General features: G+C 37.7%; 1 protein-coding gene across 11 annotated transcripts in view; it reads right to left on the bottom strand.

Annotated features, from left to right (window-relative positions):
- LOC131691432 (beta-arrestin-1) overlaps positions 1 to 24268 on the bottom strand; it is a 253193-nt gene that overhangs the window by 132357 nt on the left and 96568 nt on the right. Inside the window, exon 1 of one of the 11 annotated variants that reach the window (XM_058977816.1) lies at positions 6754 to 6989. The exons of the other annotated variants lie outside the window; for them this stretch is intronic. The gene's annotated coding sequence lies outside the window, so the exon portion shown is untranslated. Of the gene's footprint in view, positions 1 to 6753; positions 6990 to 24268 lie in introns of those variants that run through there. 11 annotated transcript variants of the gene reach the window in all.

Below are 24268 nucleotides of genomic sequence, written 5' to 3'. Positions count from 1 at the left end.
TATGGTTTGAGATAATCACCGGAAGCTAAATCGTCGCTGTTGTGCTATCTTATGACAAACGCCATTTTGGGGTGAACTGAGTTAGATATGCCATGTTACTAAGTTTTAGAATCTCCATAAAGTCGCGTTTTCAGAATTTTGAAATTCTGCTGGGTTACTGAGATATAGCGAAACACGATTATGACAAGCGCCAATTTCTCGAGTGATCGAGTTGTGCTATCTTATGACAAAGAAAAAAGAGACAACATTCTAGGTTTGTTGGCTTGCTATAAGCCGAAAAGCTTATAGCAAGCCAACAGATGTCTCTGATGACATAGGTAATTCCTATGCAGATCAACCATAACCATTAGCTAGGTTCTTGTCTCGGGAGCAAAACTTTTCCTACCATAGTTTTTTTCTGGGAATGGTCGGCTTATATATTCATGATTATTGAACAAATTTCCTTTTGAGATTTCCACTTGTTTTGGAAAGTATACCGAAATGTAGTGATGGATTATGCAAGAACAACATTTGTTTCGTCTAGTCACCTGTCAACAATAACATTGTTTGATATACATTGTCTCTAAATTGTCAATGAAACCAATTTTTGTTCATTGTTTTTCCTGAATAAAGGAGGAAAATTGGAAAAACTTTGTGTTCTAATACCATCATTTTGTAACCTGATATTGCTGCTATCACATGGAAAAGTATGATATTGGACATAGTGATCTATAACGCATAATTTTACGAATCAGTTATAATTCATTTTTATATGAAATCTTCTGTACACATTTGTGACACGTCATACATATTTTATCATCAATACACAGTTATGACACGTATGTTTATTTGTTTATTGTTTATTTGTTTATTTGTTTATTTGTTGTACCGTCACCAACAGACCCCTTGGCCCCAATGGTGGTTACTTAAACTAATTACATTTCAGAATACGAATAATTTTAGTTTTTATCGAATTCCTTGTCAGGTTGAAGTCAAACGCCGTCGCCACACTGTTAAACACACGCTGGAGTCCGGTAACAGCGCCCTGGCGCCCATAGTTAGTTCTCCTGAATGGGACTCGCAGAAGAGAGTTATTGCGCAGAGCTCGAACGCGAGCTTGAAGATCGAGGCGTCCGAGGATTGTAGGGCAATCCACCCTGGCAGACAGTAAGTCCGAGACGAACAGGGCTCGAGAGCAGTCCCTCCGGATGCTTAGAGTATCGAGCTGTATTAACTGACAACGGTTTTCGTAGCTCGGCAGCTGAAATCTGTTTTGCCAAGGAAGATGTCGGAGTGCAAAGCGTATGAACCGGCGTTGGACGGCCTCGATTCTGTCGACACCGTTCTGGTAGTAAGGGTTCCAAACAGCAGAACAATATTCCAGTGTTGAGCGAACCAGCGCACAATAGAGAGATTTTAAACAGTATACGTCCTTAAAGTTTTTCGCTATTCGGAAGATGAGCCCAAGCTGTCTTGAAGCCTTATCCACAATGGATGATGTATGTGGTTTGAACGTTAGTGCCGAATCCATGATGACTCCGAGATCCTTGACGTTAGAGTGTCTTGGAATACTCGAGTCGAAGAGATGGTAGTTAAACTGAATCGGATGGCGTTTCCGCGTGAACGTAACGATTGAGCATTTGCTCGGGTTTAAAACCATTCTGTTTAGATCACACCACGTACTAAAGCTGTCCAATTCCCTCTGAAGAAGCTCGGCATCGGTTTTATCCCGTATTTGTTGAAAAATTTTCATGTCGTCGGCAAAAGAAAGGCGGGGTCCTTGTAATTTGATGTTGACGTCATTAAAGTAGAGGAGGAATATCACTGGACCGAGATGGCTTCCTTGTGGGATACCGGATGTAGCGAAGAATGGTGTAGATAGACAGTCCTTAATGCTGATTTGGAGCTGCCTTCCTTCGAGGTAGGAACGAAACCAGCGCAGAAGTTGTCCATGAATACCGAGTTTGTCCAGCTTCGCTATTGCGATATCATGATTGATTTTGTCGAAGGCCGCAGATAGATCCATGTAAATAGCATCGGTTTGCAATCCGTCAGCGAATCCATCCATTGCATATGTTGTGAACGAGAGCAGGTTAGTCGTTGTCGATCGTTTAGGCATAAATCCGTGTTGATCGTCTGCAATGTAGTGTTTGCAGTGAAAGAAAAGAGGGTCTAAGACAACCAGCTCGAATAGTTTTGATACTGCACTTAAACACGAGATTCCTCGATAATTGTCAATGTTCGATTTGTTTCCTTTTTTGTGAACTGGAAACATGTGCGCTGCTTTCCAGCAGGAAGGGAATGTTCCAGTATTGAGTGATAGCACAAAGACTCGCCGAAGTGGTTCAAGAAGCCCGCTGATGCACTTTTTGACAAAAATCGAAGTAACGCCATCTGGACCCGGGGAACTAGATGCTTTCAGCTTGGAATTTGCTGCAAGAATGGCAGCATTATCGACACAAATTCGGTTGATGGTTCGTCCTAGAGAAGGAGTTAGATTTGAAGCGGCAGCGACTTGTTGTGGGGAAAGGTTCTCGTCGGAAAAAACGCTTGAAAATTTGTCGGAGAACAATTGGCAAATTTCCTTAGTGTCGGTGCCTAAAACTCCATTTAATGACATACAAGATGGTAACCCGGATTCTTTTCGCTGCTCGTTCACGTATTTCCAAAACGACTTGGGCTTGGATTTCAGTTGACGTTCGACGTTTCGCTGATATCTAAAAAAGGCACGTCTGCTTTGCTGTTTGTATTCGTGGTTGAGTTGAAAGTAGTGGTTTCGTAATGCAAGTGTCTTATGCTTCGAGAACTTTTTAAATGCGGCTCGTTTGGCAGTTTTTAATCGTCTAAGCACTGTTGATTGCCAGGGAGGGTGTTGATTTGTGCTGACTGTTCGTTTTGGCACATGACGGTCGATTAGGTAGTTAAGAATATTAGAAAACGTCATCGCTGCTTCGTTCGCGTCATCATTGTTAAGATTTTCGTCCCAATTTATATCCAACAGCGTGCTAACGATGCTGTCGTAGTCAGCGTTTTTAAAATCGTAGACGATAGAGCTTGAGACGTCTTCAAAACTCACTCCTAGGTTACCAGCGAGTACAAGATGTAGTGGGGGATGATGGCGCACATGCTGGACTAAAGGTGTCGGTGCGGCGCAGCAGTACGGAGCGTAGTCCCGGGCACTTACAAAGCAGAGGTCCAATGTACGTCCGTTCTCGTTGATGATATTATTAATTTGCCGAAGAGTTGCGCTACTGTAGTTGTCCAAGATACAACTGGCATTGTTGATAAGCACAGATTTTTCGATATCCAATCGTAGAAATCCGTTACTTGCTGGGCACCAGGTCAAGCCAGGTAAGTTAAAGTCGCCCAGTATAACAATATCATCAGATGGGGCAGCGATCGAGGTGATGAAAGAAACGGAGGAAAGATGTACATCGATCAGGCTGTAATCACGAATTCGGTCAGGTGGAAAATACACGACACACAGGAAGAGATTGCGATCGGCAAGTTTCACTGATATCCACACTTGCTCGGAGCTCTCCCACCGCTCATCGTTGATCACTCGGGCTTTTATACCATGGCGAACGGCGATGAGTACACCACCACCTGATGTCTTGCGGCTGTTGAGGGCATTGCGATCACAGCGGAAGACATCAAATGTTGAACCAAACACCTGGTGAGACAGAGTACGGTTGTTGAGCCACGTCTCGGTTAAGGCGATGACGTCATAACAGCAGCCCGTGGTCGCGAGCAAATAGCTGTCCGTTGATGAATTTAAGCCACCAACATTCTGGTAGTAAATCTCGATGTTATTGGATGACGGATCAGGTTCTGCAGAGGGCGAATCAACTGCATCGCGCTCCAGAATGCAGCGATCATCATCGGCGACAGAAATAGTTGACATCTCGTCACAAGATGTTAGAGCAAAAGGCAAATTACTGGAAGCGAAGAATACATCAGCGCTTGAAGTGTTCGGATCAGATGTATACTTGCCATTTGTGGCGGGTTGGAAGACCCTTTCACCCATCCCACACACAGGACATGACAGTATGTGAGCGACTTTGGTTTACATTTTAAGCAAAAACTGTAAATATAGTCAACCGATCTTCGCACAAATCGAGAGTTTACTTCAGAAAAGATAGAAGCATCGAATGCCTTCTCCGAAAAGCTTCTAACATTTATAAATTTTAAGATATTCAATCTCAAACTTTAAAAATCGTTTTTCTCGAAAAGTGCTAAATGGCGCTTGTCATAAGATAGCACAACAGCGACGAAATGGAATTCTGGAAAGTTGTTAGTGAAAACTAACTAAAACAACAGACACTAAAAATCCTAAAAATATGTTATTTATTACAAGAAAGAAGTATTGATTTTAAATTTGATTTATTATTATTTATTTACATCATTATTTATCTCCAGTGGCAAAAATGAATATTCAAAAGTTCAAAGTATTTAAGGGGGGGAGGCGTCTGGTATAGTGGGTAAAACATATTTTATTCACTTAGTTGTTAGAATTGAACCTCACGAATAGTCCTGCAATCTCGGTGACAACGCTTAAATTTCTTTTGCTTTAAACAGCCATGCGTTCCACGCACGTATTTGCTGTAACACACGCAGATTACAATCTCTCGGCAACTTTAAAACCACCACTTTTTTCAATGTCAATCTATTCTGCAGGCACAGCCTGGCGAATCAAAATAGCGATTGGCGTTTCGGCATATACCTCACGCGTACGGGAAACCGAGGAGGGTTGAAACAAAGGAGAGCTCAAACAATCCCTTTTGCTAGTGAAACCATGCCGTTAGAAATCTCGCTAAAATACTTTTATTTTACATCTTTCGTACGTGTTTAACAAAAGCATTTGTGCTAAATCCCTAACGGCATGGTTTTGCTAGACATGGGCTTTGTTTGAACTCTTCTCTGTGTCAACTCTGCTCGGTTTCCCCTACCATAGTGTACCAGCGGAGAATTTTTAACGTACTTCAAAGTTTTTATGATTTTCATGTGCCTGCTGGATAGATGCAACTCTATGGTTGGTTTTTGACATATCAAAAATTTAAGTATAAATAGTTATAAAACTATTTTTCAAGTCTATTATATGCTACTTTCACCAATGCAGTTCGATTACTCGAGAAATTCTACACCGATTTCTTATATGAAACTTTACACTTAAGTAACTTTCGCTTAACTTTTCAAAAAATAATTGTTCTATTGAATTCACCATCTACCACGCATCTCCATCGAAAAAATAATGATGATCAAACCAACGCAGTACTACATACAACGTTATAAACATAAAACAAACACAAACATTACAACAAACATGGCATTAATAAACTTAACTCGGTATTAGAGCCAGACGATTTTAGAACATCTTTTGAAAATTTACTAATATTTTCCGAAAAATGTTTAAGAGCTGGAAAATTTCAAAACAATTTTGGTACTTTTCTTCTCCATGTACCAAAATGCATCTAAAGTGCATCTCGAACAAAACTCAATGATCGTTAATGTCATTCGTTAGCTTTTGAGTGAAGTCCGTTTTTGAAAAATATTGAATATTTCCTGAAAAATGTTTAAAACTGGAAAATTTTAAAAACTATATGGGTACGTTTCAACTAAAAGTACAAAAAAGCTTCTAATGTGCATTTCAGTATAATTTTATTGAAGATGACGTAACTCTATCTCGAACGAATGGAATGGTATTTGAAGATCTTACAACACTAGCCGACATTTATAGAAAAAAAATCAAGGTAACTTTCTGAGCATATTGGCAACGTCAAGTCATGTAGTTTATGTATATGTTAAAATTCCTACTAATTTTGCCTTCTGAACCACTAAACATCGTTGGCAATCACCGACTCCAATAAAATGATACGAGATGGGAAATGAAAAGAAATATAAACATAAAAAAGCCCATTAAATGACCGAAACGTGGGGTTATTAACAAAATCGATAAACCTACAACCTAAGAAAAACTCACAGAGAAACCCGGGAAAGTGAAATGTTCGTTTTAATTGATTGATTCCTTGATACCAGAATCCAAGGTTTCAATCATCCGAACAATATTCCAGAAGAAATGAGGCAAAGCTTTTCCGATAGATTCATACGTTGTCAAGTGCCTAGTTTATTTTGTTCTCCTTTCACGTTAACCGGAAAGCCTTGAGCGCTACAAATTCTTGAGCCCTGAGCCTTGAGCGCTACAAATTCTTATTTTTGATTCACGTCGCAAAGAAATCAAACGAAAAGATTACCTCAATTATTTGAAAAATCCAATCAAACTTTCTTTTCATCTTTGAAAGCTCAGGTCAACCGTTCCCAAGCTAACTAAGTGGCAGAAACCAGGTCGAAGCGACCCTTTCTGATTAATGCATATCTTTTGTGACTTTTTCGTACGAAAATCATCATGCAGATCAATCTACATTTTGCTTGTATAAAACAGAATAAATCATTTCCAGTTTTTCATGTACCCGACGTTACGTTAGATGGAAGTTCAAAAACCCTTTAAACTATTTTATGTACATCTCGTTAAGCACTTTCATATGTTCTACTCACCTAATCCACACTTCACACTTGTTTTACCTCTCAGTCAGACAACGTTTACTTCGCCGCAACTGGAAGGGTGCTGCTGTATCCCCATTTCGCTTCCATTAGGGCCAGACCAATTCAATCTGCGGCTACAGGTAAGTAAACTGCTCTGCTTTATATCGCGTTCCAATTTTTGGAACAGCACTTCTCTAATAATTGCAACAACACACAGTGAAAATCACCACTTACTCTGCTGTAATTCAATTTTCACATCAGCTCACCAAACACCGGTTTACCACGGCGCACAAATCTTAAAGACTTTTAGGGGAATCTTCAATTTGCCAACGACACAAGGCGAAAACATATCCTTCGCAACCGGGAACACAACACACCGCACCTACCAGAACAAACGCGCGATCGTACTAGTACACATCCACGGTAGGTTCCGCTCTTGCGACCGAATCGTGCACGAGACTGATTTTATCTGTGACAAAACTTCCCCAAGCTACCAGCAGGTTGTTTCGAGCTTTTTTTCTTGCACTTCCCAATCGACCGACGCCCGACTGTCCTCCGAACAGCGACTAACTGGTGAGATTGTAGCACCACCGTTCCTACAGTCAGGAGCGTATCGGCACCAATTCTGGCGACAGTTTGGAAATGGCAGATTGCAAACATTTCAACAGCTGCGGGAACTATATGTTTTTACTTCCTTCATCAACCGTACTGTACGTGTCGAGACTGTAAACGCAACGCAAAAGTACACAAACAGCGCCAGCCAGGAGAGCATAGCGCACAGATCGTGAGAGAAAGTGGAAAACCAACCAACTAACCCCACCACCCAAATGTTGGTGGTTTAATCCACCGCCCGCGCCGATTGCAAACCGGAGTAGAGTGAGAGACTCACGTGGACGGTACCCGATCTGACAGGGAGAGACAGTCTGCACATACACATACGCAGTTCCGCTCCCGAGTTGGCCTTCGTGACTTCCTAGTCGGCGGCCGTAGAAACGGAAATAAGGAAAAATTAACACACAATACGGCAGGTAGACAAATAATATTTTTCCAGACAAATGAGCGGCGGATGCATAAAGGATGGATGTTGCCGTATTGCCTGGCAGGAAAAGTTGCTCGGTCATACGACCGTATGCGTGAAACAGTTTAACACTTTGTGTTCGCTCAATGGGTGAACTTGTTGAATTTTGAAGAATTTATTTATGACAAAATGTTAAAATTTTATTCATTTTACGCTCAAATAGGCCAAGGGTCTCAAAGGCTCTTCTCTATTTTGAATTAAATTTAAATCAGAATCAACTAAAAGGTAAGATGAACACAGTTACGAGTCATGCACGAATTAAACCTCGAATGAACATAATAAATTACAGAAAATCAGTTGTATTGATTCTATATATCTTATTAAGTTCATTCGAGGTTTAATTCGAGCATGACTCGAAACTGTGTTCATCCTAGTTACTCTTTTCGTTTTCGTTCATCTTTTCTTTGAGGTGCATTTAATATTATCTTGTTTTCCTCTTGACTAGTTATCAGGAAACTGGAACGTTTAACTTCTTTTGGATTTCAAAAATGCCTTTGGTCACTGAAAAAATACTTATTTTGCGTGTGCTTTCAAGCACCTTAAACAGAAATCGATGTCGAGAGAGAAGATGATTCATGAATGAGACAGGTAGATATTTCAAAGTATTCATTTGTGTTGAAGTAAATGGAAGGGATTGTGAAGTGTCTGATCTATGTTGGTGATTATTTTATTGTCGATAGCACAAAAGACAAGCGCTCAGTCGATTACAATGCAACCTCTTTCCAGACATTAGTGTAGCTCGCGAATTGTTTCGTTCAGAATTCTCGTTCCGGAGGTATAGATCAAATAAGCCTATACAAACTAGTGTAACGAAAAAGAAATGGTTCAAACTATCAGAATAAATATTTAAATTCTTGGAAAAGAAAGATGCCATTGGAAGTCTCCCTGGACACTAGAAATCCGCCTTTGAGGCATGACCATTCTTTAAATTACAAGTCTTAATTTTTTGCAAATAAATATGTTTTAGTCACATTGATCTTGAAAAAGGTACCTTGGGGTTTTCAGTACAAATCAGTGTAATTTTCTGCTACACAGTTAATTTCATGGCAAAAATGTAGTCAGAACAACTATCTGTACAATGCATAAAACTTGATTCTAATCCTTGCCAATTTACATGTAGAATATAGAGCTATCGAAGGAAACTTGTACTGAGTTATCAGCAGCCTCCCTACTAATTGCGACCGTCGTTGAAGTTTCAATTGAAGCGTTCTCAACATAGGGCAAATATGGGCAACTGAAACCTTTGTTATAAGGGACCATTCATAAATTACGTAACGCTTTTAGGGGGGAGGGGGTTCGACAAGTTGTTACATATTGTGACATAGGGGGGAGGGGGAGTAAGCTAGATCGTTACGATACATGTTTTCCCCCAGGAAAATTTTTTTTTTTCAAGGAATTGGTTATGTAATAGGGGAGGGGGGGATAAAGAAATTTGTGACAATTTGTTACATGGGGGGAGGGGGGAGTCAATTTTGGGCAATTTTTGCGTTACGTAATGTATGAATGGTCCCTAAGTTAGAAAAAACATTGTACTTTCATCTCCTATCGAGAGGTCAGGGGTGCCTTGGGAGACTTTTATATCCGGATATAAAATGTGGATACTTATGATTTTGATCTGTTATTTTTTATAAAAATTCATACCAATACAATGAATATGCATTTCCGCTAATATCATCACAAAACAGATATTCTTATTTTTAAAATGACATATTTGAACACATGTTTCATTTAAAATTCAAAAGAGATACGAAACGTTTAAAAACGCACCTAAAATGTCCGTTTCAAAATTTTCATCTTCAAACGTTAATATTACCCAGCTAAATAAATTATTTTTTTGAGATTTCCAGAGATTTTCGTTATTATACTGTTTGTAATCACTTTGTATAAAATTGCATTAAATTAAAGTTAATGTAGCTTTCGATTTATTACCACATACCTCCCCATAGTGCAACGTTTCGAAGGGATATTCCTTCATCTTCAGGGAAAAGCAGGGTTTGAACCCAAATTAGTTAGTTTTATCATTGCGCAAATCTTCACACGTTTACAAATTTCACGGTTGGTCTTAATGCATAATACAAGGGTCAAACACTTTATATTTGGAAAATGTTTGCTCTTTATTTTCGTAATAAACATTGAGTAAATTCACTAAATGTTTTCGGAATCGAATTTCTTGAATCATGTAGATATGTTTTCATACCTCGATATTCAAAATCGGTTTTGTTTTGCTCCCAAAACACAAGTAAAGTAATACTCCTTATTTTTCGCTACTGAAAATTGGTAAGTTAGGAAAAACATAGAAAATGTATAATATCTCCGCCGATCGTGAAATTTATACCTTATTGGAAAGGTATTATATAAGCTTTCCAATTATATGAACGTAGATCGTTTTAACTACTTTGTTATAAGGTTATATGCTTGAAACATGTCGTGATTTGACAAAAGTAAAAGTTTCAACATATCCAAAATCAAAAACAATAGCGTCTAAGGTCGCCTTAGGCCTTTCATTTGAAGCTAGTTTTTTTAAGATCGGTTCAGCCATTGCTGATTTAATTACATGACATTAGAGGGATTCCATGAGAAACCGGCCGACCGCAAAATATGACCATCGTCGATTCGAACGAAACTTTGCAGGTGTGTTCGCTGTATGAATCCCAATGATATTCTCTGGCAATTGGAATATTTTGATGCAAGGGTAATTTTTCAAAAGGGCGTAAACGTTTCTACGTTTATGAATTTCAAAATTTTTTTGTTCGGTTACTGTATTTTATACAGCAAAACTATCTGAGAACAAGTAACAGGGAATGAATACCTCTGTCCGAAAAAAATATACACTGAAAAAAAAGTTGTGTCCTTTTTCACAAAAAACTAAAATTTATGATAAAAATTTAAATTGCGAAAAAACCCATTTTTTTAAATTTTTTATATTTTGTTACCAAAAACCTAAAGAGAAAAGAAACATTTTGATTGTGATTGCATGACGGAGAAAAAATCGGTAAAAAAGTTTTTCTAACAATAACTTCGTACATGTTTTTAAATTTCATACTAATTGACATACAAAATTGTAATTTTATTACAGAATATAATTCTAAGCACCATTTAAAATCAAAATGCATTTAACAAAAATCTTCCAAAATGCGATAGTTTTCGAGATATTTGAAATTTTGCTACTTCAAAAACAATTAATTCGTGTAATTATGCTCTTTTTAAAAGTTATTCGCGTTATCCCATCAAAAAATGTCAAAAATTTAATGTTTATCGTTTTAAAGACGTAAAAGCAACCTTTTTAGTGTATTTGGATCATGGAGAAGCTTTCAATAAAAAAGTTTTCCTAACAACAACTTTTGACATTTTTTTTATAATTCTTACTATTTGCAGTCAAAAATACAATTTTCTTTTTGAATATGATTCTAAACGCCATTTTAAATCGAAATGCTCTTAACACAAATTTTCTAAAATGTAGTAGTTCTCGAGATATTTTGTTTTAACAACACAATTATTTTGTTTTATTACGACCTTTTCATAAGTTAGTCGCGTTTCTCCATCAACAATAATAGGTTTTTCAAAAGGCCCGTAAACTTTCGTGCAACTTTCTCTTTGACATCAAGGCGATATTGTAAACCATTTGAAAGTTACATGAAAACAACCAACATATGATTCAGCTATATAGTTTAATCAACAGACCCTATGGTTGTAATATATTTAAATGGTGCTTAGAATTATATTCTGTAATAGAATTACAATTTTGTATATCTATTAGTATGAAATTTAAAAACATGTACGAAGTTATTGTTAGAAAAACTTTTTTACTGATTTTTTCTCCATCATGCAATCACAATCAAAATGTTTCTTTTCTCTTTAGGTTTTTGGTAACAAAATATAAAAAATTAAAAAAATGGTTTTTTTCGCAATTTAAATTTTTATTATAAATTTTTGTTTTTTTTTTGAAAAATGGCACAACATTTTTTTCAGTGTACATTTTTTCAGACAGAAGTGTTCATTCCCTGTAACTCGTTCTCAGATAGTTTTGCTGTATAAAACACAGTAATCGAACAAAAAAAATTTGAAATTCATGCACGTAGAAACGTTTACGCCCTTTTGAAAAGTTGCTCTTGAGTCAAAATAATCTTATTACCTGTGGAAAATATTTAGTCTTGCATGACGGTGAAACGTGTAAAGTTTCATTGGAATCTAAGATGGTCGGTCACGATTTTAAAGATTTTCGGACGGATCTTCGTGGAATTCCTCATTAGTTTACATACATACAGACATACACACACATACAGACATTGTCTCAATTTATCGAGCTGAATCGATTGGTATATGAGACTCGGTCCTCCGGACCCCGGAATGCTTTTTTTCAAAATTTGAGCCAATCCTGTACATTTCTTCTGCAAGAAATGTTAAAAGCATTGTTTTACTGAAAATTATGTTTGTGACCCAAAATCATCATCAAAATAAATTAGGGTGTTCGAAAAAAAATCTGTGTTTTTGTAGTATCTGAAACTTTCCAAAATAAACCAAATCCCTTGTACGTCAAAAAACTGATATTAAGGTGCTCCAACCTACACATAGACATATATCGTCAGCGAAGTAACTCCAAATTAACCCGTGAACAAGGTTGCAGTACATGAAGTGAGTAAAAAATATTCTCAAAAACTCTCTTAAGAAAAGATAAAGTACTAACATATGTGGATGAGAGGAATTTCTCGAAGACCCACCCGAAAATGTTTAAAATCGACTTTAAAATCTTCGATTCCGATGAAACAAAACACGTTTCAACGGCATGGAAGACTGAACATTTTTCACAGTCAATGAGATTATTTTGACTCATGAGTAGTTTTTTAAAAGGTTGCTTAAAGTTTTTGCTTGTAGCATTTTTCAAAAACATTGCTCAATTACCGCAGGACTACCTGAGAAAAAGTTGTTACAAGGACTGTATACCTCTGCGAGAAAAAACGAACTTTGATCTCGCATTAAAGGCAGGGTACGATCACTATCACCAATGCGATAAAAATGTGTTCTTTCTGGGACGTTATCAAATCCTAGGGATAGCATAAGGGTTTGTTAATTGGGCCTGAGTCGCGAGGGTTGCGGCTTTGAATCCTGCCTCTGGGGGATTTTTTATAGAATTTCTTTTGCTTAACTCACCATTTCTCCGTTGGATACCACCAAAAAGTGTTAAGTAAAGTATTGCCATGACAAAAACCAAAAAAAAAAGAATTATTTGTTCAATTTCCTTATTGAATATGTCATTTCATATCAAAATAAAATGACGAAAACAAAAATATTTTGAAATGTTTTCGAGATATTTTAAATCATGTTTCAACAAAAACAATCATTTTGGTTTATAACGACCTTACACAGGTTATTCGCGTTTTTCCATCAAGAACAAAAGGTTGCACATAACATTTCCAGAAACTTTCCTTTTGAATTAAAGTGATATCGGGAACTATTTGAAAGCTACACTAAAACAATGAATATATGATTCAACTATAGGGTCTGATGATTAAACTATGTAGTTGGATAATATTTTTATTGTTTTTACGTAGGCAATGGTTCACAATATCTCCCTGACGTCAAAAGATGTTATGTGCATTTTGAAGCATTTATTGTTCTTGGTAGAGAAATGCGAACAACTTATCAAAGGGTCGTAATAAAACAAAACAATTATTTTTGTTGCAACAAAATTTAAAATATCTCCAAAAACTGCAACATTTTCGAAAATTTTGCTTATAAACATTTTCATTTGAAATGTAATTTTGAAACATGTTCAATAAGAAAATTATATTGCTGAATTTAAATACAATGAATGAAAAACAGTTGTCAGGAGAATTTTTTAATTGGGTGCGTCTCTTTGATGCAAATACATAATTTGAATAAATATATTTCGTGTTTAAAACAAGAAAAAAAAATTCGTAATTAATTTTTTAACAACGATTTAAAATATTTTTTTGGCTTTTATTCGGAGTATATTTTTTTGCGCAGAACTTTTTATTGCCCTCGGATAGTTTTGCTGTACAGAATACGGCAATCAAACATTTTTTTTGCCATAAAAAAACTTCTTTACCCGTTTGGAAGATAGGTCTTGTACCAAAATGTTCTAATTGTCATATAAAAACATGGAGATTCGTAAATCGAACACAACTGCAAAGTTTTATTCGAATCAACGATGGTCATTACAGTTATTATAGTTAGTTATACGAAAAAAAAAAATCGCTCCGAGTAACTTTCTGGGTCCCATTTAGGTACCAGAACGACTCTGTAAATTTTGAGATCGATCGGTGAAACTATATTTTTGCCCCCACGGTTTAAAGTTTACATGAGATTTCGTATGGGAAAATCGACTTTTGTAAAATGATTCTTTCAAGAGTCGCCCGTTACCTCCTAAAAACAAATGAATGTCTGATTTTTATAGGAAATTTGTCAAGGAAACAAACCCTTGAAGACCGGGATACGATCGGATGCTTGTGGAAAAAATTATTAAGTAAAAATCGATTGATGCCCTGAAGATTGATGAAAATTTCAATTTTTATAGCATCACTGCTGCTGCTGATTTTATATACACAATTATATACACAAATTTTAACTTACTCATATTATGTACAAAATAAGCCTCAATTTATCTCTCAAAACTTCTGTCACTTCACAGACAGTTCCGATAATTGATTTAGGCACATTAAGAGAAGATCAAAACAAAATTTCATATAATTGGACAACCAACAGCAGTGGTGCTAGAAAAAACGAATATTTTATCAATCGTCAGAGCATCAATCGGTTTCTGATTATTAACTTTTTTCTGAAGCCTCAGAGCGTTTCGTGGTATTCGAGACTTTGCTTCTTTGTTGAATTTTCCATAAAACCAACATAACGATTTATTTTTAGGAAGCAATCGGCGACTCCTGGGGGAATTACGAGCGCAAAAACTTAAATAATCAGTAAATGGTTTGATCGTCTTTTTGGGATTGGGACCAGTGTGCGCTGCAGAAAAGGACCGAAGTGATTGTGATAAATTAAATTCAATGAAATCTATTTACCGAACCTTTCTTTGTCTGAGTTACTGTTGAAAAATTGTTTTCCTGCTAAACTACCTATAATTGCAAGTCAGTCCCATGGTCTGTGGGAATCTATCTACATGGGACTGACTTGCGATAAACTCCTACTTCTATCGCCAATATTAACGACGTCGTGATTTCAAAGGCCCAGTATAATTTTTCCATGCATTTCAGTAGACGGCGCCGGTGGTTCGTGTGTGCTTCTCACCCCAGTGGGTTTGGGTTCAATCCCAGACAGACGTCGTTGGGATTTTCCGAGGCGAAAAATCTCTCTAGTAGTAAAGCCGCTGATCTCGGTCCACGTGTTGTTGGGCCGATATCTAGTGTCCAGGCGGTCAAGTCGTCTCTCTGGCGTTGCACAGTGGTCGGAAGCGCCAAAAACGTGAACTTAATTCACTTGAGGCCAAACCATCGAATATATTCACAGTGTCTGTGGAGGATTTGTTCGTATGAATATTCCCCACAACCTGATAACAATTGAAATTAGGCATGGCTTACTATGATCGAACTAAAAAAATTTACTTTTTATACTGACGAAGTAGAAAGTTGGTGTCTTCGACAAAGTTTTAGAAATGCTCATAGTGAAGAATTTTGATGAAGAACTTGAGCTTGTAGGACTAAAGGTTATCGATTTATAAGGCGTTTTCTATGGCAACCCTCTCAAATCTAGTTTTTTTAATATAACTTTTTTCATTGTGACTTTTTGTGCAAACTATGTTCAAGACAAATGTGTGGGTATCAAAGCTACATAATATTGTCGAAGCGTGTATGTAAAAATACTCATTCATTTCGAAGTTACTGAAGATTTTTACATTTTTTTACACTAATTTCAACTACGTATAAGAAAGAAAGGTGCAAACCAAAATGCACGAACAGGCACTTTTTTCACTGTCTAAACTATGCACAATAAAGGTAAGAAGTTTAGGTCTTCTGGCACTCTAATACCCTATGAATAGGGTCGAAGACACCAACTTTCTACCTCGTCAGTATAAAAAGTTATTTTGTTAGTTCGATCATAGCAAGCCATGCCTAATTTCAACTGTTATCAGATTGTAGGGAATATTCATACGAACAATTCCTCCAAAGACACTGTGAATGTATTCGATGGTTTGGCCTCTAGTTAATTAAGTTCACGTTTGCCTTTCTCATATAAAGAAAGGCTATGCAATCACTGTAAAAATCGACTTTTTAACGGAGGCCCGGGGGGCCGAGTGTCATACACCATTCGATTCAGTTCGTCGAGATCGGCAAATGTCTGTGTGTGTGTATGTATGTGTGTGTGTATGAGTGTGTGTGTCATTTAAACTCACACAATTTTCTCAGAGATGGCTGAACCGATTTTCGCAAACTTAGTTTCATATGAAAGGTATAACGCTCCCATAAGCTGCTATTGAATTTTTAGTTGATCCGACTTCCGGTTCAGGAGTTACGGGTTGAAGAGTGCGGTCACACAGCAAATTCCCATATAAACTGGTACCACCATGATGTTCAAATGATGTAAAACACATTAAAATTGATGTATCATTACTCTAGTTTGCGGGCCTGGATCACTAATGATCAATCAAAGCAGCTTTGACCACATTGGCCACCTATGACAGTTCATGACGCCCCCGGGGAACCCGCCAAGTTCCTAAGCTAATATCACACCCATTCCCCAACGAATTCTCTACCGATTTTTACAAACTTGATTTCAAATGAAAGATACAGGAATACCATTGACTGCTGCTGAATTTCATTCTGTTCTGACTCTTGCTTCCGGAGTTACAGGGGTGTTAGTAAGGATACACTGGAATTTCCCATATAAATCGGTACAATCGTAATACCTCAGAGGCTAAAAACTATTGAAATGGTCACCAAATTACTTCTAATCGCAGATCTAGATCACTGATTGCCAATCAAACATTCTTTGAATATATTGTCCACTATCGACGATTCCGAAAGTCTGGAATTCCGGGCATATTCCACAAATAAAGTCACATCGGTTCTTCGGTGATGACTGAATCGATTTTCTCAAAACAAGTCTTAAATGGAAGGCAAAATATGCAGCTGAGTATTGCATCAGAGCCCCTCCGCCCCCCCGCCTTGCCCTTACATCTCCCTCCTTCATCACTACCGTCCCCTTGGACCACCCTCACGCCCGCATTTCCTTCATCCGTCCCGTATACCAAAATAAGATGAAGGATTTCTGACGCATCCTCCACTCCCACTCTACTAACCCCACATTTCCTCCACTTTTAAACCCATTCCACCAACATTTCAAAATATAATCACATGAAGATAACATTGAACTCATGCCGATTAAGCTAATTAAATACTATTCTTTTGCCTTTCTCATATAGAAAGGTTACGCAATTGCTCCAATAACCGACTTTCTAACCGAGGCCCGGAGTGCCGAGTCTCATATAACATTCGACTCAGTTCGCCGAGATCGCAAAATATCTGTGTGTATGTATGTATGTATGTATGTATGTGTGTATGTGCGGATTTGTTAACAAAATGTCCACATCGGTTTTTTGGAGATGGCTGAACCGATTTTTACAAACTAAGATTCAAATGAAAGGTTACTATTCCCATAGGTTGCTATTGAATTTGATTTTCAACCGACATCTTGTCCCGAATTACGAGTTGAAGAGTATGGTTACAAAACAAAATTGGTTGATTTGTCCACATCGGTTTCTTGGAATTTTCTGAACCGATTTTGACTAACTTGATTTTAAATGGAAGGTCCATCAGCTGCTGTTGAATTTTGTGTGGATCCGAGTTCTGGTTCCTGAATTACAGGGTGACACGTATGATCACGCAGCAAATCTCGATTCTAACGAATTCTGCGATGAATGTAAAAAGGTGAAATTTTTGCCTTTCTCAATAGAAAGGTATTGCAATTGCTCTGAAAACCGACCTTTTAACGGAGGCCCGGAGGGTCGAGTGACATATACCATTCGATTCAGTTCGTCGAGTTCGGCAAATGTCTGTGTGTGTATGTATGTGTGTGTGTATGTATGTGTGTGTGTATGTGCGTCTGTGTGTGTGTATGTTACCAAAAATGTCACTAGTTTTTCTCAGAGATGGCTGAACCGATTTTGACAAACTTAGTCTCAAATGAAAGGAGCAACGTTTCCATAGGCTGCTATTGAATTTCTAATGGATCCGACTTCCGGTTCCGGAATTACAGGGTGATGAGTACGAACACGCAGAAAATGTCGATTTTAATAAATTCTGCAATGAATGCATAAAGGTGAAATTTTTTCGAAAATATGACCACAACTGCTTCGATTTGTAGTATTAGGTCACTAACATCCATTCAAAGTCTATTTGGCCACCATCATCGGTTCAGGAAGCCCCGGCGGAAGTATCTAAATTCAGAATAACAGTCGCATCGGTTTCTCGGAGATGGCTAGACCGATTCGACTAAACTTGGCCTCAAATGAAAGGTATTGCGTCCCCGTGAATGGCTATTTAATTTCATCCCGATCCGACTTCCGGTTCCGGAGTTATAGGTTGTGGCGTGCGATCACGTAGCAAATTGTGATTCAAACCGATACTCCGATGAAAGCAAAAATAGTAAAAATTTCGCTAAAATGTCTCTCAAACAACTTAAATTTGCTATTCTAGGTCACCGACGGCCAACCAAACTTTCGTTCACTACATTGACCACCACAGACGGTTCCGGAAGTGCCCGGGAAAAGCGGCCATCTTTCAAAATTTACGAACTCACATCAGTTTCCCGGAAATGGTTGGGCCGATTTTCACAAACTTAGTACCAGATGATAGCTATAATATCCCCACAGATGTTTATAAAATTTCGTACGGATCGCTTATATGGGGCCGGAAATATAGACTAAATCGTCCGGTCACATATGAAATTCCCATATAAGCCGGAACTCAAATTTTTTTGTCAAAGGTGGGACCCCATGAAATTTCAGAAATCGAATTCGTATTTTTGATGCCAAACATCTTTAAAATGCATGAAACGTCGAGATTTTATGTAATCTCGAAAAATTTTTTTTTGTGAAAATCGACTTTTTAGGACTTTGCCGATTTCGCACCTTTTTTCAGTTCAATATTACCGTGGCTGTTTTTTCTTCTTCAAAATTTTAGAACTCGAATAATGATTTATTTTCCTGTATATAGTTGTCATGTGATGTACAATAATAAAATGTAATATATGCATTTAAAAGCTTTTAATGAATATAAACAACGCACACATTCTCGTGATTCATGATTGAGAAAGGCACAATTGCACCGCTAGGTGGATTAAAATAGGTTTTTGGTATTACCGACCACTGTGCGTTGGTGATAGGCACTTAGTGGGGATATCAATAAAAAGTTTAGTTGTTGTTTAGTTGAATAAAGGTTTGTAAAGTAACTAACTGTCTGAATGAAAGCAGTACCATATTTCTTAGATGATGAAATCGTATACGAGTGTTTTCACTTTTTCAGTACCATTTTATCTCTCAATAGATATCCCACTCCACCTAAAATCACAAAAAATTAACTACCACAGTGTTTCTTCGCAGCGGGTGAAACATCGGTTGGTCTTGAATTTTACGTTTCGGTCCAACCGATAAACTTGACATTTCAAGCCTCAATGAAATTTTGAAGTTAACCATGGAATCCCATTTATCCACAATTGTTTTTTACTGACAATATGAAAATTAGGGATGCACGAAATACTCTATTTAAAATCTTTTGCACGCATGCGGTAACTCTTGAAATTTTAGTTGATGACTAGTGGAATACATTTTGCTTTAAATGTATTTATTACGCATTGAGTTTTTCTAAACATTTTATAATTGGATAAATCTCTGATGAGCTTATTCTTAGACTACGCCACTGGTAAAGAACATTTCATGGCGATTAAAAATTGCAAATCACGTAATGTGTCCATTTTGGCCAGATTAGGGAGAACACAATTCCGTTAATTACTAGTCCCGCAGTCGATTAGGTTCGTATCAATGGTGTCAATATCTTTGCTTTGTTCTTAAGAATCAGCATCACAAAAATAGCATTCGAACACAACGAAAATTCAAATCGAGTGCGACCAATTTTTTTACCCTAGCATTTAAGAGTATGAGCTGAAACTGCACTAGCCAATGGCTTCAAACACGGAAGTTTTGTTGTATGCCGAGTAGTAAATCAAAAAAATTGGTATCCTTGCTAGTATAATAAACGGAGACACAATCAATCCGATGACCATTTTGAGCGACTGAGTAGCTGTCGCAAAATATACTTTTATTGTGGTATAAGAATCACATGACAACCTAGCGAATCCTTTTGCCAGTCGAACTTTTAACTTTTTCAAATACTTGAAACGTGGTAAGACAATGAAAATTGAGAAAATACATTTAAATTTCTCAATGATGTCAACAGAACAGAACTTTCAATATCACAAAATATTCACAAGTTGCTACAAAGCAACCAAACCCGAAGAAGTGTTATCAAATTCAGTTTTCATCCGGTTACCTCATCCACCGTTTCGGTATATAGGGTAGGTATGTACATATTTGATAAAAATTGGAACATTTCCCCAGCGAACGGACGAGGTGATTACACCATTCCCGACAACAAATGATTTTTTATCGTCCTGTCCGGTCTGTCCATCCCACAAGGCCCCCATTGTAGCAGTATCGAATCGCAGTCGTAACCGTCGTAGCGTCGTCGTTCAGGCGAAGATAGAACGATTTTTCGCTTTTCAGCTGATTAGTATTCGGCGGCAGTTTCTCGCTCTTTGTCCTTCCCGTTATTTAGCGACAAATGGGCAAAGGGGATACCTAGACATATAACGAGGCAGCAGTAGCAGCAGCAGCATCAGCGCGCTAGCGGATACGACGTTCGTGTCGAATTGGCAGGTTATGTAAAAGGACACTACGCTGCACTGGTGTTGCGGTGGTGTCCTTCTATAGCGCCTTCAAGAGAGCGATCACGTTTACCTTTCGTTCCGATAAACTTCTGCTGCGTTAGAGTCCGTCTCGTGTTGCCGATTAGTATCCCAAGCAAGTATTAAAGTTGATTGTGTTTTGGAACTCTCGCGGGATCGGGTATGAGCTGATATTATCTAACTAATCGACGGTAAATGATTATCGCAGCTGTATTGCGTAATACGATTTGGATAGTTGGTTGTTTACTTACGAGATTGAGTAAAATAATTACAGTTCCCCGGAAGTTAGGCTGATTGTGTTTCATGATACGAACCTGGAATGAAGGAAATGGGAAAAGTTTTAATGGTGCGACAAATTAATTACAATGATGCTATATGGTGTCACTCTTGGTTCTAACAACACTCGATTAATTTTTTGTACTTTGTTTTATCGAACTAGCTAGAGTTTACTATAAATTCTTCCGTTTTGCGGAATATTCAGACATATTCGCAAAAATAATTTTTCAAATCAGCTGAACATAACAGTGATTGGAAGTCCCGGATATAAGTTAAATTCGTGGTCGCAAATCGAACCGAACAAGAACTCAATCATCATAGTAAATTTTAATTCCTTTGAACATTTCTCCTAGTCACAGCGGTGTTTTTATGCTTGCAAGATCACGGATGTTGGTTTACGTGGATGGTCGCAATTGCATGTTCCCATTTGCGACCAATGTTGTATTATCGCTCTGAGCACGAGGGTGATGGTGCCCGTCCCTTATCACCTATTTTATAACAGAGCTGTCTTTGAAAATGAACCACCTTGGTTATGCAATTAATGTTTCCGATCTTATTGTATTGCAAATAACTAAGTAGTTTTCATTTTAGTAATGGCACATATTTTTCGTATGTAATTTTAGATGTTCTTTGATTTGATTGCATTGTGTTTGTTTGGTGTTTATTTGACCAACTAGGGAACTTATTCACGGGGCGTTTAATGTGCAAGGGGAATACGCATGGTCTTGTTTGAGTGGAATGATGACTGTTGAATCATAAAATGAGGATTGAGAATGGACAATTTACGAGAAGAACATGTTACTAATTTCCAGGAGTCATATCAACACGAAGAACAATGTTTTATTGTCATATTCATTGGTTTATTTGTAGTCCATTAAATTATCAATCAATTATGTTATGATTGAGTATTCGATATACAAAGTTAGTAGTTTCAAGTATTTCGATAGTGTTAATCTGATACAGCTATGCGCTTCACTTAGTATAACAACGCACGCGAATAAAGATAACAAAAAAATTGGTATCTCATTCATTCGCTCGCGAAGAAACAAACCAATACATAATTGTTATTTTATTTCTTTTAATAATACTAAAAATACACGATAAATAATACTTATACTACCAAATATTCAATTAAATAGATAGCATATCTCTTTCGACAAATGTCTCGAGACAGTAAAGGTAATCGCTTTTCATTGTACTTATTTTTTTTAGAATGCCGTGTTTCGCCGGAATAAAAAAAGGAAAAAAATCGTTCAGATGCCGTTTGATTCAAATAAACATAAGCCACACTCTCGACTGTCGGCTGTCCGGAGCTGAAGTTGTTTTTTTTACAAACCGAGCATTTCTAAATTAATTCAACAAATCTATAATAAATTCTTGGCAGCCGGCTGTCCACAGCAATAAACACTTCTGAGACATCTGGACAGATCGTATTACTTGTCAAGGTCAATTTAGGTAACTCTTTACCCCATCCCACTAACAAAAACTCCTTCATGTTGCAAACATGGAGATGAATATACAGGTATATACGGTCTCCATAACAAAGTTTGTCACACTAACACTCCTTTCCTTCCCCGATGACCGTAAGGACGTGGCCGACGGCGTTATTTGGATTTCAAAGAATAGAACTCTCGAAACGTGCATTGAGAATGGATAGCTACTCCCAGGCCCTATTAGTTAATAGTGTGCTTGCATATTCGCGAGCACTTTTGAATGTTCGCGCGATCCGCAAGTTTAAGTGTATCGTTTAGGTCTAAATTCTGAAATTTTTAGTGTAGATGAGTTTGTTTTTTGAGACAAGACTGAAGGCTTGGACGGACGTGGACGATTCATGATTACGTGCGATCGGGGCTCAATTACCACAAAGCCACTTGAAAAGACCCTGCATATGGTTCGAGGCAAATTTCTAAACCATTGAAACAGTACGGTCTCAATAATCCATGAATATACCAACATACGGTTTTATATAGTATCTACCGCACCATGATTATGGTGTTTTCATGGGTTGAACCCATTTCAACAAACAAAAATATCATAATACCCCATGAGTATGGGGTATTATGATATTTTTGTTTACTCCGGGAGACCGAAATGAATTCGTACGTGCTAACATATTGACTTGATCACGGGAGTGTCGCAATTGCATATTCGCATCAGATTTGCATTATCGCGAAGGGCACAAGCGGTTTTGGGTTGTGTTTGATCTCGCGGATGTTTTAATGCCGCGGCTGCTAGCGTGTAAATGACTTCGAGTGTTTAATTTCGTCCATATAACCGTATAATTGTTGGTATATTCGCGTTGGCTTTTGAATGTTAGCACGAGCCGTTGTTCAAAGAAAGTTAGGCGTCCTGAAACTTGTTACCCGAGCAAACGAAAAGCCCATAATTCCCCCATGCTGATGGTTCTAATTGACGTCCACTGCATGGTGTTTTTATAGTGTTTGACATGGGTTTAGCCCATGAAAACACTATCACCATGGTCCGTAAGATGTACATGGTCCCATGTAAAATCCATGTTTTGGTTTGTTTATGGGTTTTTGAGACCATTTTATGGTGTTTTGATGGTTGTGAAATTTAGCACGGACCACATTCATGGTATCTTCACGGGGTTGTATGGTGTTTGAACCCACGGGAATTTGCTCGGGTATCTAGTGAACATAAGTATCGTATTTTAGAGTGGAAGCTCCTGGACGAGTACGATTTATGATTTCGTGAGAGAGGATGTTTATATGTTGTCACCGGAGAGTGCGTTTGTAAATTCGTAAGCGCTAACACGTTGACCTAATCATCGGAAATATGTCATGATTGTGAGATCATGGGCGTGGGAATGCGATCGAGTTTACGACCGAATTTATATTAAAGTGAAGTGCTCGGGCGATTGTATGTTATTGTGCACGATTCTTTTTCTCGTGCGGCTCGGGCGTTTGTATGTTATTGTGCACGGTTCTTTTTATCGTTTGGGCGTTTGTATATCGCATATACTAGCACGTTTGTAATTTCGTGTGTACAGAAGCGTTTCTATAACCGTGTGGTCGTTTGCATATTCCTCTGTGATTTTGAGTGTCGTCCAGAAAAAATAGCAAAGGAAGAAGCAACACAATAATTAGACATACATTCAGTAAAGTTTAGCTAAACGTACGATTCGTATACTACATTATATTAGAGAAAGACATTAGATATGGTGACAATCAAGTGCAGAACGGCTAAAACTGTTATTGAAATGAAAGATGACAAAAGCTAGAGCTTGAGCCTGTGCGACCACCCCTGTCTGCTACTCCGTTATCGACCCGAAACAGCTGAAGTTGCACAAGGAATCAGTATATAATTATGCTTGGGAGTAGCGAAGTAATCCTAAACTGTTTTATTGATCAATTCCGACACCGGTCAGGCCCGAACGTAGACCGTGGAAGGAAAGGGAAGGAATGTTAGTACGATACTTGCTTTTGCTAGAGGCCGTATACAGGG

The sequence above is a fragment of the Topomyia yanbarensis genome, chromosome 3, assembly GCF_030247195.1.
Source record: "Topomyia yanbarensis strain Yona2022 chromosome 3, ASM3024719v1, whole genome shotgun sequence".
Taxonomy (NCBI): domain Eukaryota; kingdom Metazoa; phylum Arthropoda; class Insecta; order Diptera; family Culicidae; genus Topomyia; species Topomyia yanbarensis.
This window is presented reverse-complemented; position numbering and strand designations above follow the sequence as displayed.